The sequence below is a fragment of the Vigna umbellata genome, chromosome 1, assembly GCF_029865625.1.
Source record: "Vigna umbellata cultivar VRB3 chromosome 1, Vumbellata_1.0, whole genome shotgun sequence".
NCBI lineage: Eukaryota > Viridiplantae > Streptophyta > Magnoliopsida > Fabales > Fabaceae > Vigna > Vigna umbellata.
Genome location: NC_142165.1, coordinates 95,687,298 through 95,700,673, shown reverse-complemented (window position 1 = coordinate 95,700,673; position 13,376 = coordinate 95,687,298). Strand labels below are relative to the sequence as shown.

At 27.9% G+C, this 13,376-nt stretch overlaps 1 pseudogene; it reads left to right on the top strand.

Annotated features, from left to right (window-relative positions):
* Positions 1 to 11,600: 11,600 nt before the first annotated feature.
* On the top strand, positions 11,601 to 12,735 carry LOC148206903 (dehydration-responsive element-binding protein 1B pseudogene; annotated as a pseudogene).
* The last annotated feature ends 641 nt before the right edge of the window (positions 12,736 to 13,376 follow it).

Below are 13,376 nucleotides of genomic sequence, written 5' to 3'. Positions count from 1 at the left end.
AGGAACGAAGTAAAAAACTTGACGAAGATTGAAATAGAACCATCTTGTGAATAAGACATTATAATAAAAGTTCTAAATATAATTATCTTCCTATTTAGTTACAATTATATATAGTTATATATAGAATCGTCATACATATTAGACATCATTCTCTCCACTCTCTCTTTATATGTGGTTTAATTTTCTTCTATTGTCTTTCATGTACAGTACTGTAGTGTTGTTCTTTCTAGTCTTTGGCGAATTAATAATCTATTAACACATGAGTTTGGTTTTTTTTATCATCAGAAAAAAAAATTATAAATGTGAATATGTTCTTGGAGTACATCAATCTATATACAAGAAAGTTTAGTGCACAATTGCACTATAAAGAAACTGCACATTAAAAAAAAAGACAAAGATGGTATTCCATTCAAAATATTCCTACAAATGTCTATCCAAAGTAATTTAAGAGAAGATTATTAAAAAGACATAATCTGGGGAAATTTTGAGACAAGAAATTGAACATCGTCTTTGTCTCTTTTGTTGTTCTTTATTGGTCCTGTGTAACTTCCTATTTTCTTGTATGTTGTCCCAAATATGAGTGTGAGCCCGATTTCTATACTGAACATCAAAATTAAAACACAAATTAAAACACCAACAACAATCAATACTCTTTTTCTATACATTATGTATATTAAAAGCAAATCAAAAGAATTCAAAATTTGTTCCTGATACATCTACTCTATTATTTCATACGTAGCCATGTAACTAATTTTATAATTTGAGAAATGGACAATAGCATAGGAATGTATATGGAATGTCATACAAAAATAGTAGGATCATCTCCCACCCATATAGTTTTATATTGCTTCTGCCTAAGCATTTGGCAAGAAACACATTAACCCTTCACTTTTGTATGCTTATAATGCATGTCACCAGTAAGAAAATGAGAATTCGCATATTTATATTTGTTTCTAATCCATGCTCAAGCTTTCAATTGAGCGATTCCGAATGTTTTCTCCTCATCAACTCTGACACTCCTAAACAACACATTATTTCTATGATGTCATATATATGCATTTCATTATTGTCATCGATATAATTTTCTAGAGAATGTTTCCATTATTATTTATCTGGCACATGTAAAACTAATGGAATGTTATATTATATAATTATATTGAATTGTGTTAAGACCTATCAACCTATTACATAGGTTCCAAACTGTGTTAGACACCTTATAATTTTAAAACAAATGTTCCATTGTTACATCTTCTTTGCAAAGCACACATGTCTTACTTGGTATCATTATTCCCCTGTGTTCAAGGTTAACCCTAGTTGCAATTCTATTGTGGCCTATTCTCCATATGAAGGTTTAACCCTAGTTGCAATTCTATTGTGACCCATTCTCCATATGTTTTACATTAAGGATTACATTTGTTCTCTATAATTGAAAAAATTCATGTTTTCTCCCTTTGTTATTTTGTAATATTTTGTATTTAGATTTGATTGTATATCAATTTGTGTCTTCTCTCTTCCATATCCAATTGCCTAGATTCTGCGTCTTTGCACTATAAAAAACAAGTATTATTGACAGTTAAATCTGTCGAAAATGTCAAGAATCCGTCGATAATGACTTTTTTTAACAAGCCAAAATTTGTTGCTGATAGTGCAGTTGTTAACATTTATCGACGAAATTTTATATTTGTCAGTAATTACCAAAAGAAGAATTATTGGTAATTTATAGGAAAAATTCGCTGATAATAATTGGAAAAAAATCCTTCGGTAAATACCGAGATTTGCTTCATCTTCTTCCTCTCTCTCCTACTTCTTCTTTTAGCTTTCCCAATCCAAAAAAACCAACACATTTCATCCAACAGAGAAGAGAAAACCCACGAGAAACATGAAAACCAGATTGAAGATTTTAATTAGAATACATTGGCACGACAACAGTGGAGGCTTCTTATTTCCAGGAAGCGGAACTCTTGCAATAATGGTGACCTCGTCGTAGTGGCTAGCCAATCCAGAGCTCGTGTTGTTGGTCTCTTAATCATACGATCTGGTTCATCATCTGTGGTGGAGCGAGTGACTCTTCATCGCAGTAAGATGTCTCTTCTGGAGTCGCGGTAGGTCTGGCTCGTGGTGTGTCTCTTTAACAATAATGATTTTGAAAGTGACAATAACTTCAACTGTGTCTCGTTGAAGGTTCATAACGCACTTGTGGTTTGGTGATTCATGATGGGAGCACATGTAATTCGCGAACTAAAGTTTCCCATAGGAAAGTGAGATAATTAATGGGGTGGCTCACAGAGGAAAAGATAGTGAGTGAAAAATTTGTTGCTCGTTTTTTCGACAGAAAATCCATCATAAATAAAATATGTTTTGCTGACATATTTTATTGATGAAATAGATTTGTTAATAGAGTTCGTCGATAATTAAAATTTCAAAAATTTGTATTTTTATAGTGTTGGTGAATACCTTATCAAGTCATTTCTCAATTATTCAACCTGAGGCAACTACTAATCAAACCATTCCTTCTTCCACTTTTATTATAACCGAAACCAAAATTCCACTCTTTTTTATCTTAGCATTATAGTACAATCAAAATCTAATGTTTGAAACAACAGTTATTAATTCAATCTTAATAAAAACAATCCAATTTATGTAATGCAAAAACAATCCAATTTATGTAATACAAAAACAATCCAATTTATGTAATACAAAAACAATCCACTTATTAACTATTTCATTTACGGACAGTTCATAAAAGTAATATTTTTGAAATGGTTATTATTATTTTCAAAATATTTTAAAATTAATAATTCACAAATTATATAAATAATTAGAGTTTGAGTGTCTCATTTAAGGTTGAGACAAAGATGTCGTGATGATATAGGTAGAGCCAACAATGTCTTGATCGAAAATTAAGACAATAATGTTTTACAGACAAAGGCAACGATATTGTAATGGAGAAAAAGTAATCACGGACTTAAGTTCATGATGTCGTGACCAAAATTTAATTGTTAGTTTTAATCCATTAAATTAGTATTGTCAAAATAGATTGGAACTTGTGACCTAATTCAACTCACCACAGATTTGGGTGAGGTTAAGTTAAAAAATAAATTTTAATATGGGTTAAATTTGAGTTCGATCCACTAAGAACTTGACTCATTTGGTTGAATTCATAATAAATTAGGTTTGCTCGTCAATCCACCTGATTTTGTTTTTGTGCTTACTTTTAAATTATATTTAGAGTTTAAGGTGATTTTGGATTATATTATATATTTTTTTATTTTTGAATTGCTTTAGAATTTAACATAATTTTGGATTAAAATTTATTTAGATTTGAATTAGAAAAAAATTGTTTTTGGAATTGAAAGAAAAAAACTTATAATTAAGTAAGATAGTAAGCCAATTCATTTAACTCACTAATTCATGGTGTGTTGAGTTTGATTTTTTTTTCACTCGTTAATAAATGAGTTTGGTTGAATTGATTCATTAAGTAGTTAAATGTGATTATGAGATCGAATGTAGTTGGGTGGTCTATTTTGACAACACTACAATAAATATTTTTAAAAGGACCGGTGAATTTTTAAAATTAGGGAACGAGTCATTAAATACTAGTAAACTGCATAAATGAATTTCATCCGTAAATCTTTTTGTTTTTCTATAATAGATAGTTTGCTGAATTCAGTTTCGAATGATTAGATAAATGAATGGATTTTGTATATCTGAATATAAGATTATGTACATGCTACACGGAAATACCAGATGATTATGGACCGTGTAATACTAAGTGTCAAATACTCCGGTGAAAGCTTCTGATAGGTTTAGCATAGCAGAGATATAAAGAGTGTTTCATCATACACCAGCATGATTGCAACAATTTCCATGTCTACAGTATCAAACATTTAATTAAATGAAAACATCCAACCAATATAAATGTGCACGCACTGGTCCAGTAGGGTTTATGAGTCAACAGTCATGAAATATGCCGGACGAAGAACGAAAAGATTGAACAAGTCGGTCGTGAAAAACACCGTGAGGTTTATACAGACAAACATAATCTTCAATGTCGTGTGCTGTTGTTTACGTGGAGTGAATTTATTGATCGAAAAGGGAATACTGACATTGATTTTTTTGTCTGTGAGGAAATACATTTTTGAGTGATGTGCAGAAATTTCAGCAGCAAACTTTGAAAATAAGAAGCAAAAGATTTTGACTACAGTAGCCACATAAATGGCCGACATCTTTGTTAGAGACCCCACGTCTCTTTCCCTTCATTACTCCAACTCTATTTATATCCATGGAGTTTATGTGTGTCATATATATATATATATATATATATATATATATATATATATATATATATGGTTTGGTTGGTAACCTCTCTCTTTCTCTCTTTTCCTTTTCTCCCACAAGCTTTTAATATAGAGCAAATCATTTGTGTGTGTATATATATATATACATGTTTAATATCTCCGTCAAGCCACAGATTTTGTCAAAAAGATAAACTGAAAGACATGAAGGGATTCAGCTGGGCCATTGTCAAGCCAGTTGATGCATGTCAGAAGGTGGATTTGAATATTGAAATTTGAAACACGATCCTTACGCGACCGTTTCTACCACCTTTTGTTTCTTCCTTTTCGTACTCTCAGTTTTCAACATTTGATATTGCGGCATGGCACATAATATTTTTTGTCATATTTTTACCTTTTTATTCAATATAAACATTTCAGGATCTCAAAAATTTGCTGGTATATATGGTGGGGATTATCTTTTATTTATATGTTGTTTTCGGGTTCTATTTCTAATATATGTGAGTTTAGTGTTATCACTTATATCATCTTAAAATATAATTCATATTCAAATATATAAATTGATATATTATTTTTAATTTATGTTGGATTTTGAATTTTGCAACATCTCTTCATTTCTTTATGAATTGTCTTAGAAAAATATGTTTTTTGCACGTGACATCTAGATTTTCTTTTTAACAGTACGAACATATAAATACTGTTATATATATTGTAGATGAAACAAAATAAAATTTAATAACGAACAAAGTAGTTATAGTGCGCGTAAGTTGAGTGTTCAGTTCCTAAATGTTTTTTAAAAGGGGCATCCTGCGAGACATAATCATATTATTCCCTTTGACCAGATTTAATTGGTTAACTGTATGTGCTCAATTCACTTCCTCCTTCAACTTCAAAATAAGTTATCATTTCTTGCTTCTTTTCTTTTTTACTGTTGCTGCATCTAATCATCTTATGATTTTGGTTTTGAAAAGTAAAAGAGAAGAAAAAAACATCAAAAGAATGACAATAAGAGAGAAAATTGGTGCAAAACAAAATGTTTTTTAAGGTAATTATAGTAAGAACAAAAATATTCTTTTTTACCTAATCGTGTAGAAAGTAGAAAGAAAAAACTTGTATATATTACATTTTACCCTTGTCCAGAAACCAATTATTAAATAAGTGTTATAAAATTACTATATATTTTTCGTTTTGCCGAGCAAAACAATAATTGAAAACTTTTCTTTTTGTGACAATAAAGAGTGTCACATAGTTATCTCAAAAGCAACTCAAATTATATCAAATACTTCAATAACTGTATTAAAGGTGTTGGTCCACACTTTTTCACAAATCCTTAAAATAAAGTTTGCTAAAAGATTTAAGTCGACTAATTTGAATCTCATGACCGAAAGAAAAAAAAAACGTCATATATATAGTTAAAATCTTGATGTCAAGTCCCGTCAAAACTTAAAAGAAAAATGTAAAATGATTGAATAATATGTATAAAGTTTTACATCCTAAGTTCAACTTACATGGATTTCCATTGGAGGTCACAACAAAACTTAAAAAACATTAAAATCATATAAGGAGTGTTTCGGGATGGGTCGATCAACTGTCCAAAGTTTGGTGAATCATTTGATGTTTAAAATTAGTTTGAAGTCTAAATTTTTTTCATAACTGTTTATCCAAACTTTTTGAAAATATTAATTAATATAGTAAATATAGATCACTTATCTATTTATTTTAAATATATATATTTATAAATTTTAAAATGAATTTTTTATTAATATCAGTTTAATTACAATTTAATTATAAATAATATACTTTATTTCTAAATTAATAACATTAAAATTAATTGATCTGACTCTTAATCCATCATTTTATTTCCGTAACTATTTAATTTAAAAGATGACTCACATAAGTCTAAATAAAGACTGATTATCCAATATGTGTGACTCACTATATAGTCATACTGTATGATTAATACTGTACAAAGAAAATAAAGATTTCATATATCTAAAAATACCACAAAGAAAACATTCTATATTTTATGTTTTGTGTAATGTGATTCTTCTGCAATACAAATTTAATGACGTTTGTACAAATCATAGGAATTTGTGTAGGGCTACATAATGCTAAATCTTTTGCAGTGTGATTTAAAAAAACATATATATATATATATATATATATATATATATATATATATATATATATATATATATATATATATATATATATATATAAACTAATTTCTTTCATAAATATTTTAAAAGAAGAAAAATATAAAAAATTGTATTAATTAAATTAACTTATTTACAAGTTAACTACTCGGTTCTACTAATTTCTTTAAATATTTTATTAATTAATTGACATCTTTTATTGGATCCAAATTATCATTATTGGTAAATTATTTTATTATAGTTAATAATTAAAACTTGTTTTTGTAAGAATTAATGGTCTTATATTTAATCCATTACGTGTTGTATTATTATTGACAATCTAAATAGATCAATATTACTCGTTTATTACTTATGTTGTATATGTTGACAGTGTTATCAAATCGAATTAAAATTCATGGGTTAATTTGATTTTTACAGATTTGAGTCAGATAAAATTTAAAAATAATTACAAATTTTAATATAGACTAAAACGGAACCCGACTCGTTAAGTTTTGATGAGTTTTAAATTTTTAATAGTTTTAAATTTTTAGGGAGAATTGCATAAATAAGAAAATTAAGAAGTAAATTTAACCAATAATTGAAGAAATAAAAAGGATAAATAATTGGTCCAGAAAAAACATTAATTTTTTTCAAACTTAAAATCCGTGGACTCTATGGACATGTGATCATATTAAAACAGTGTTTTGATCGCTCTTCCGGTTTGTAGAAGGCCTTCTCAATAGGAGAAGAAAATCTATATGCAAAGACTTTATGACACTTAAATTAACAAAAGAATCAAGAGAATGAGTTTATGAACGAAGTATTCTTCAAAAAAAAAAAATATTAGTTGTACTTATATCATTATATGATTAACCTGTATCATGAATTTATATTTCTATCAAAATAATATTTATTTGAAAAAATATAATAACAATATATTATAATAAATAGTAATAAAATAATAAATAATAACCATATCAAATTATCGAGATTTAATCATAGGTTAAAAAAATCTTATTGAGTCGAACTTTTTAATATGCATAGACGAACGGATTGTAATGTTAATATTTTTTAACAAACACATGTAGCAATAATTAAACACTAAACACATCTCAAATATATTAATAATTAATAAGATTCAAATAAAACTGAAGTTATTATATTAAAATGATAATTTTTCCTATTTACTAAAAATTGAATATATTACTATTTTTTGGACGGATTAATTATTTAAAAAAAAACTAACCTGTATACTTTAATATTAAATATTTTAAGATGAGACCAAATCTAAAAAACATTTAAGAAAAAATAAATTAGATTTTAAAATTGGTTCGTTTTAAAAGTTTAGCAAAGTGGGCCTAAAATGGACCCTAAAAATGGGTTAGGAAACCCAAGAAGTTGACCCACAAAATTATCCTAAAATTCAACGTATTATTTAGTGAGTTCTTTCTATTGTTTTAATTCCTGCGTAAGAATTCTGGATTGAAGGTGCAAAAATGTTTCGAAATAAAAATTCACAAAATTCTATCATTTGCTTCATTCTGTCAAAAAGAGATTTGTGCTCATTATATTTTGCCAAAAGTTATTTTGACATCCTTTTTAAGAATATATATGTTTGATACACCTTTTCAATAATAATAATAATATATATTATAATTTTAAATTAAAAATAATATAAATATAATTAAAATATTATTAATTTTGATTGTTAAATGAGTGTATCTTGTTGTTTTAGTGTCAAAGTATAACCACTCTTATATCATGTAACACGGAAGAAGAAAAGCCCCACAACAATGTGCGAAATGGTTTGGAAATTTGAGAATTTTAGTACCCCTCTATGTAATGTGAATGAAGCTATTTTATAATGTTCCAAAAACAAAATACTAATGACACACATTTCACATTTATTTAACACATATTATAATAATAAAATAGTCATAAAATAATAAATTTTTATATTTTAAAAATAAATAAATAATAAAAAAATAATGTCAAATGTAAAAAAATTATGTATTAAAATATCATTTGTGATACTAATAACTATGCTAATTTTAAACCTAAATTTGTGTATTAAAATAATTTTATGTTTTTATTTAAAAAATGATAAATTTTTACGTTGTATTAGAGTTAATTAAGCTTATACATCACAATTTAGCTTATATTATTATTTAGAAGATAAATTTATATTTTCTTAGTAACATGGCAGGCCAAGTAATAATATTTAAAGAGAATTTCACATAAGAGAACAAATTTGTATTTGCTAATTTAGATGGGGTAAACTGAAAAACCAAAAAAACAAGGAAAACGTTCCTTTCTGTTTGGAAATAATCTCTTATTCAAAGAACTATGGATTTAATTAAAAAAATAAACGTGCTCTCTCCAAATTTCTTTCAATGATCCTAATAATGTAAACTTCCATTTCTTTTCTTAAGAATCACATAATATTATTTTATTAAATATATAACTTCTAAATTCTAAAAGTCTTGAAAAGTTAATCTTTTCATTTTTTTAATGAATAAAATTGAAAAACCTTTTAAATATATATTAATTTTTTATTATAAATACTTTTTATTTTCAATAATATTTTTTATTTGTTTTACGAGACCAAATATTTTTTAAAAGTTGTAATTTTAAATTTGTATAGTCAGTTGGACAAAACTAAATTAACTATACTAAAATATGGTTAACTATACTAAAAACACTAAATTATTAGAATAATAATTAAACTATACTCTCTCAGAGATCAGTTTTAAAAACCTGAACTTGTATGAATTAATTGCTAATTGAAGTGTTCCTCTTATTTCTTTTTTAATTGTTCCCTTTGTCTTTTACATTCTACTGTCACTTTTTTATTTTATCTATATAAAAATAAAAAATTTATATAATTAAAAATTAAAATTTTTAAAAATTTAAATATAACTTAAAATTTTTAAATATCTTTTAATTGCTTAATTGAAGAGTAAAAATAATTTATATATTATAGAATTTTATAATCAAATTCTTTTTTTTTTGGTATGCCTTACCTTCGATCTCAAGCAATTAATTTACCAATTTTTTCATAGTTTTATTTCTCTATCCAAATCACAACAATGGTGAGTTATTTTTGTTTTTAAATTATACAATTTAAAATTTATTCTTTTACTTTCTAAAATATATAATTTTAGATTATATAATCAGAAAGTAAAAAATAACTTTTTAAATTTGTGTATTTTATTTTTAAATTACATAAAATGACAAAGTAATAATTTTATACTTATAAAAATGTAGACTTTATGAACATGAAAACTATAGATATTTAACAAACAAATAAGGTAAGTGGTTGAAAATAAAAAGACTCAGTCTCATATTTTAAACTTTTTTTACTCAAGAAGTTAAGAGCATTACTTATATCAATAAAATGAAACTGTTAAAACTTTAAGTGACGTAATGGGAGGAGTTAGTCATTCTCATATTTAGTGTAGTATAAGAGTGTGAGTTCACTATAGGAAGAACGGTAATTAGTAGTTATAGTAGTTGTCTAATTTATGAAAATTCTAAAGAACTTGATAGATTTGAGTAGGATGAGTTTATATGAAAAATTTATATATTTTTTAACTTATAGTTTAAGTTTTCAAAAATTATGAAATATTTTATTTTATTTTTATAAATATAACATCTCATGATGAAATTGGACCTTCAAGTGTTATTAGTTTGGATGATTAAAGATGTGTTGATAATTTATATTTTATAATACAAGCTATATTTGAAGATGTATTAATTTTTTGAATCTTTTTGTTTGTGGGAGGACCTATACTCTCGAGTAGCGATAAATATTTTCTATCTACTTAGTTTTATGTATTTTATTTTTGTTTATGCAGAACTTATAGTATGAATGAAGTGAATAGATACTATCTCTTTTAATTTTTCAATTCAAAAATATTACAGGTTCAAAATTAGTGTAATTTGGTTCAAAAATAGTATAATTAGATTTAAAATTAGTGTAACTCAGTTCAAAAAATAATATAATTCGTTTCAAAAATAGTATAGTTCAATTTAAAAATAATTACGATACATAATAATTTAGTTCATATTACAGTTTCAGTGCAATTTAATATAGTGTAATTTAATAGAAAAAAAAGTTTAATTTAATTTGTATAAACTAATTTTTAATTCACATCAATCAAATTATTTTTAGCTTATTGTAGGTTTTAACAGTTTAGTTAATTTTATTCATCCTAATCAACATGAGATGAACAATTTTCTAATAGATGGCATAACATTTAAATGCATTGCTTAAGTTAGCATATAATTGTTTATACAACAAGGGTATATATATGTTTACCATCTTGACATGACGTAATTCTAATTGAACTTAAGTTTAACATGATTTTGTTCATATTAAGTCAGAACTTAGATTGATTAAATAGTTTTCAAATTTAGATTTTTTTTGTTGAATTTAGTAGGTGTTGTATTTTCAAAATATATTTATGAACAGTGATCAAATATGTTTTAAAATATATTCAAATGATTTTTAAAATATTACCGTAAGTGTATATTGTTAATGATTAGTAGAAGACAGAGAAAAAAATATTAAAATAATTTTCATGTATGCAGATACTATTTTAAATAATTTTTAAATTTTCATTTTTTAAATAGATTTTTCGTTTTATAAGTACATAATTCTTCTTTTGTTGGTATTTTGATTTGATGAAACTTTGTATATTGTAAACTTTTTTAACCTCATGGGTGTTTTTAACTCTGACCCATGTAAATGAGCCATAAGAACTATGTCAAATTGAGAGGTATACAAAATATCATGTTTTATTGTTTTACTGTGTGAAAACGGGTACTGTAAGTGTAAAATTGGAAACACGTATTGTACTCTGGTTCGCCAAACAGCCAAATGGTTCAAACAATTGGCGTTGATTGGATTATCTGAATGTGGTCATTGGTCACTGCAGCTTTTAAGATGGTACAACCGGTCAAAGTGTTAACTTTCGCAGGTAGCAACAGATAATGACAATGTTGCGAACGTTACCAAGCGGAAAGAGCAACTGGCAAAAAAAACCCGTGTCCGTGTCTACATCGTAGCCACGTGCGTCAATTTCCTGACTTCCCAAACCTCAAAAAGTTACTTATATTCAACACCACTGATAACATAGTTCACTAACATCCTCTCATTTATCAGTCAGTCAATTTCAGAACTCAACCACCATTAAACCCAACCAATCCATTGCAAACATTTTTCCACAAATGAACGTTAATTCCACACAATCATTACCCCACTCCAACAACGGTTACTACTTTTGCTCCTCCCCGGAAACAAGCTCCTCTCCCAACGCCCTTCACTCCGACGATGAACTACATGCATTAGCGTCGGCGCGCCCCAAGAGACGTGCGGGGCGCCGAATCTTTAAGGAGACACGCCACCCCGTGTACCGGGGGGTACGACAGAGGAAGAACAACAAGTGGGTCTGCGAGGTGCGTGTCCCCAATGACAAATCCACAAGGATTTGGCTCGGAACGTACCCAACCCCTGAGATGGCCGCACGCGCGCACGACGTTGCCGCGCTCGCCCTCCGAGGAAAGTCCGCTTGTCTCAACTTCGCCGACTCGGCGTGGCGGCTGCCCTTGCCGGCGTCTACAAATGCGAAGGAGATACGGCGAGTGGCGGCGGAGGCTGTTGTGGCGATTGCTGCGGAAGACAGTTGCGTCGAGCAATTAGAAAACGAGAATGTGAATCCCGTGGTTGACTGCGAAGTTAGCAGCTGTGGTGCCTGCACTGATGAAGATGGCAATAGTAGCAAAGTGCTGCGGGAGTTTGGTGATTTGGATGAGATAACAGTACCAGTTACATTAGGATTTGAAGACATGCATGAGTGGCTTCAGAACTTGGCGGATGAGCCTCTGAGATCTCCTTCTTTTTTAACGTATGTTAGGGACTGGACATCTCTTGAGGATGATGTTGAAATTTCTTTGTGGAGCTTCTCCTTCTGATGCGCATGCAATTATGCGTTTTGCTGTATGTAGTGTGTAGTTTTGTTTGTTTTCCTTTCGTTTTTAGTTCTTGTACATGATGACCAAATTCTAGCAGGAACTAGGCGATGCAGGCAGCTACCGGGAATGATCAAGTGTAAAACTCTGACTTTTTATCGCCTAGAATATTCAGTTTAAGTGTATCGTTTCCTTGTATAAATTCTTGTTTATAATTGATTCTTTTTATTGATTTTAGTTGAAATTATGGTATTTGTATTGCTGTTCAAATTATACTATTTGTATTTCTGAATTTTCTACATAGTTTTATAGTAATTTCATTGATCACTGTATTCATTTTCAGCCTCTAAAATATGACTCATACTATCAAAATGATACGTTTCGATCGTTAATTAATATTCAATGGTAAATGATGTATGACGAGTCACTTCAGTGACGGAAGACAAATAGGTCCAACTCACTCATGAGATAGCACGTTTTTTTAGATACCTAACGAGAACGATACCAAATATGCACAAGCATCACTAACGTAGAAATTCTCAAACCATGACCTTCTAAAAATCCTTCCATGCAATGTTAATCATGTACGGAATTTGAACTATTAACATATAATTCCAACCTGGAAATCTAGATACAGACTTGAGAGAAATAATAAATTATAAATATAAAAAATAAAACTAAGAAAAGGCAAGATATTAACAATTAATAATGATTTAGAGGTTTTGACTATAATTAATATTTGGTGTGTAAGGGTCTTGTGAAACACTTTGCACCTTACCTTCTTATTTACCAGCAAACTCATCATTAACACAGCGGAGGAGGAAATAAGTTGCAACGGTACCATATTGAGAGAAAAAGTTATGTGATTCTATATTATTTTTTTTATATTTGCTATTTAATCATATATTAAAGAGAAGACATGGATTGACACGATATGTCATGTTTTCTATATATTTTAATATAATCTTTTATA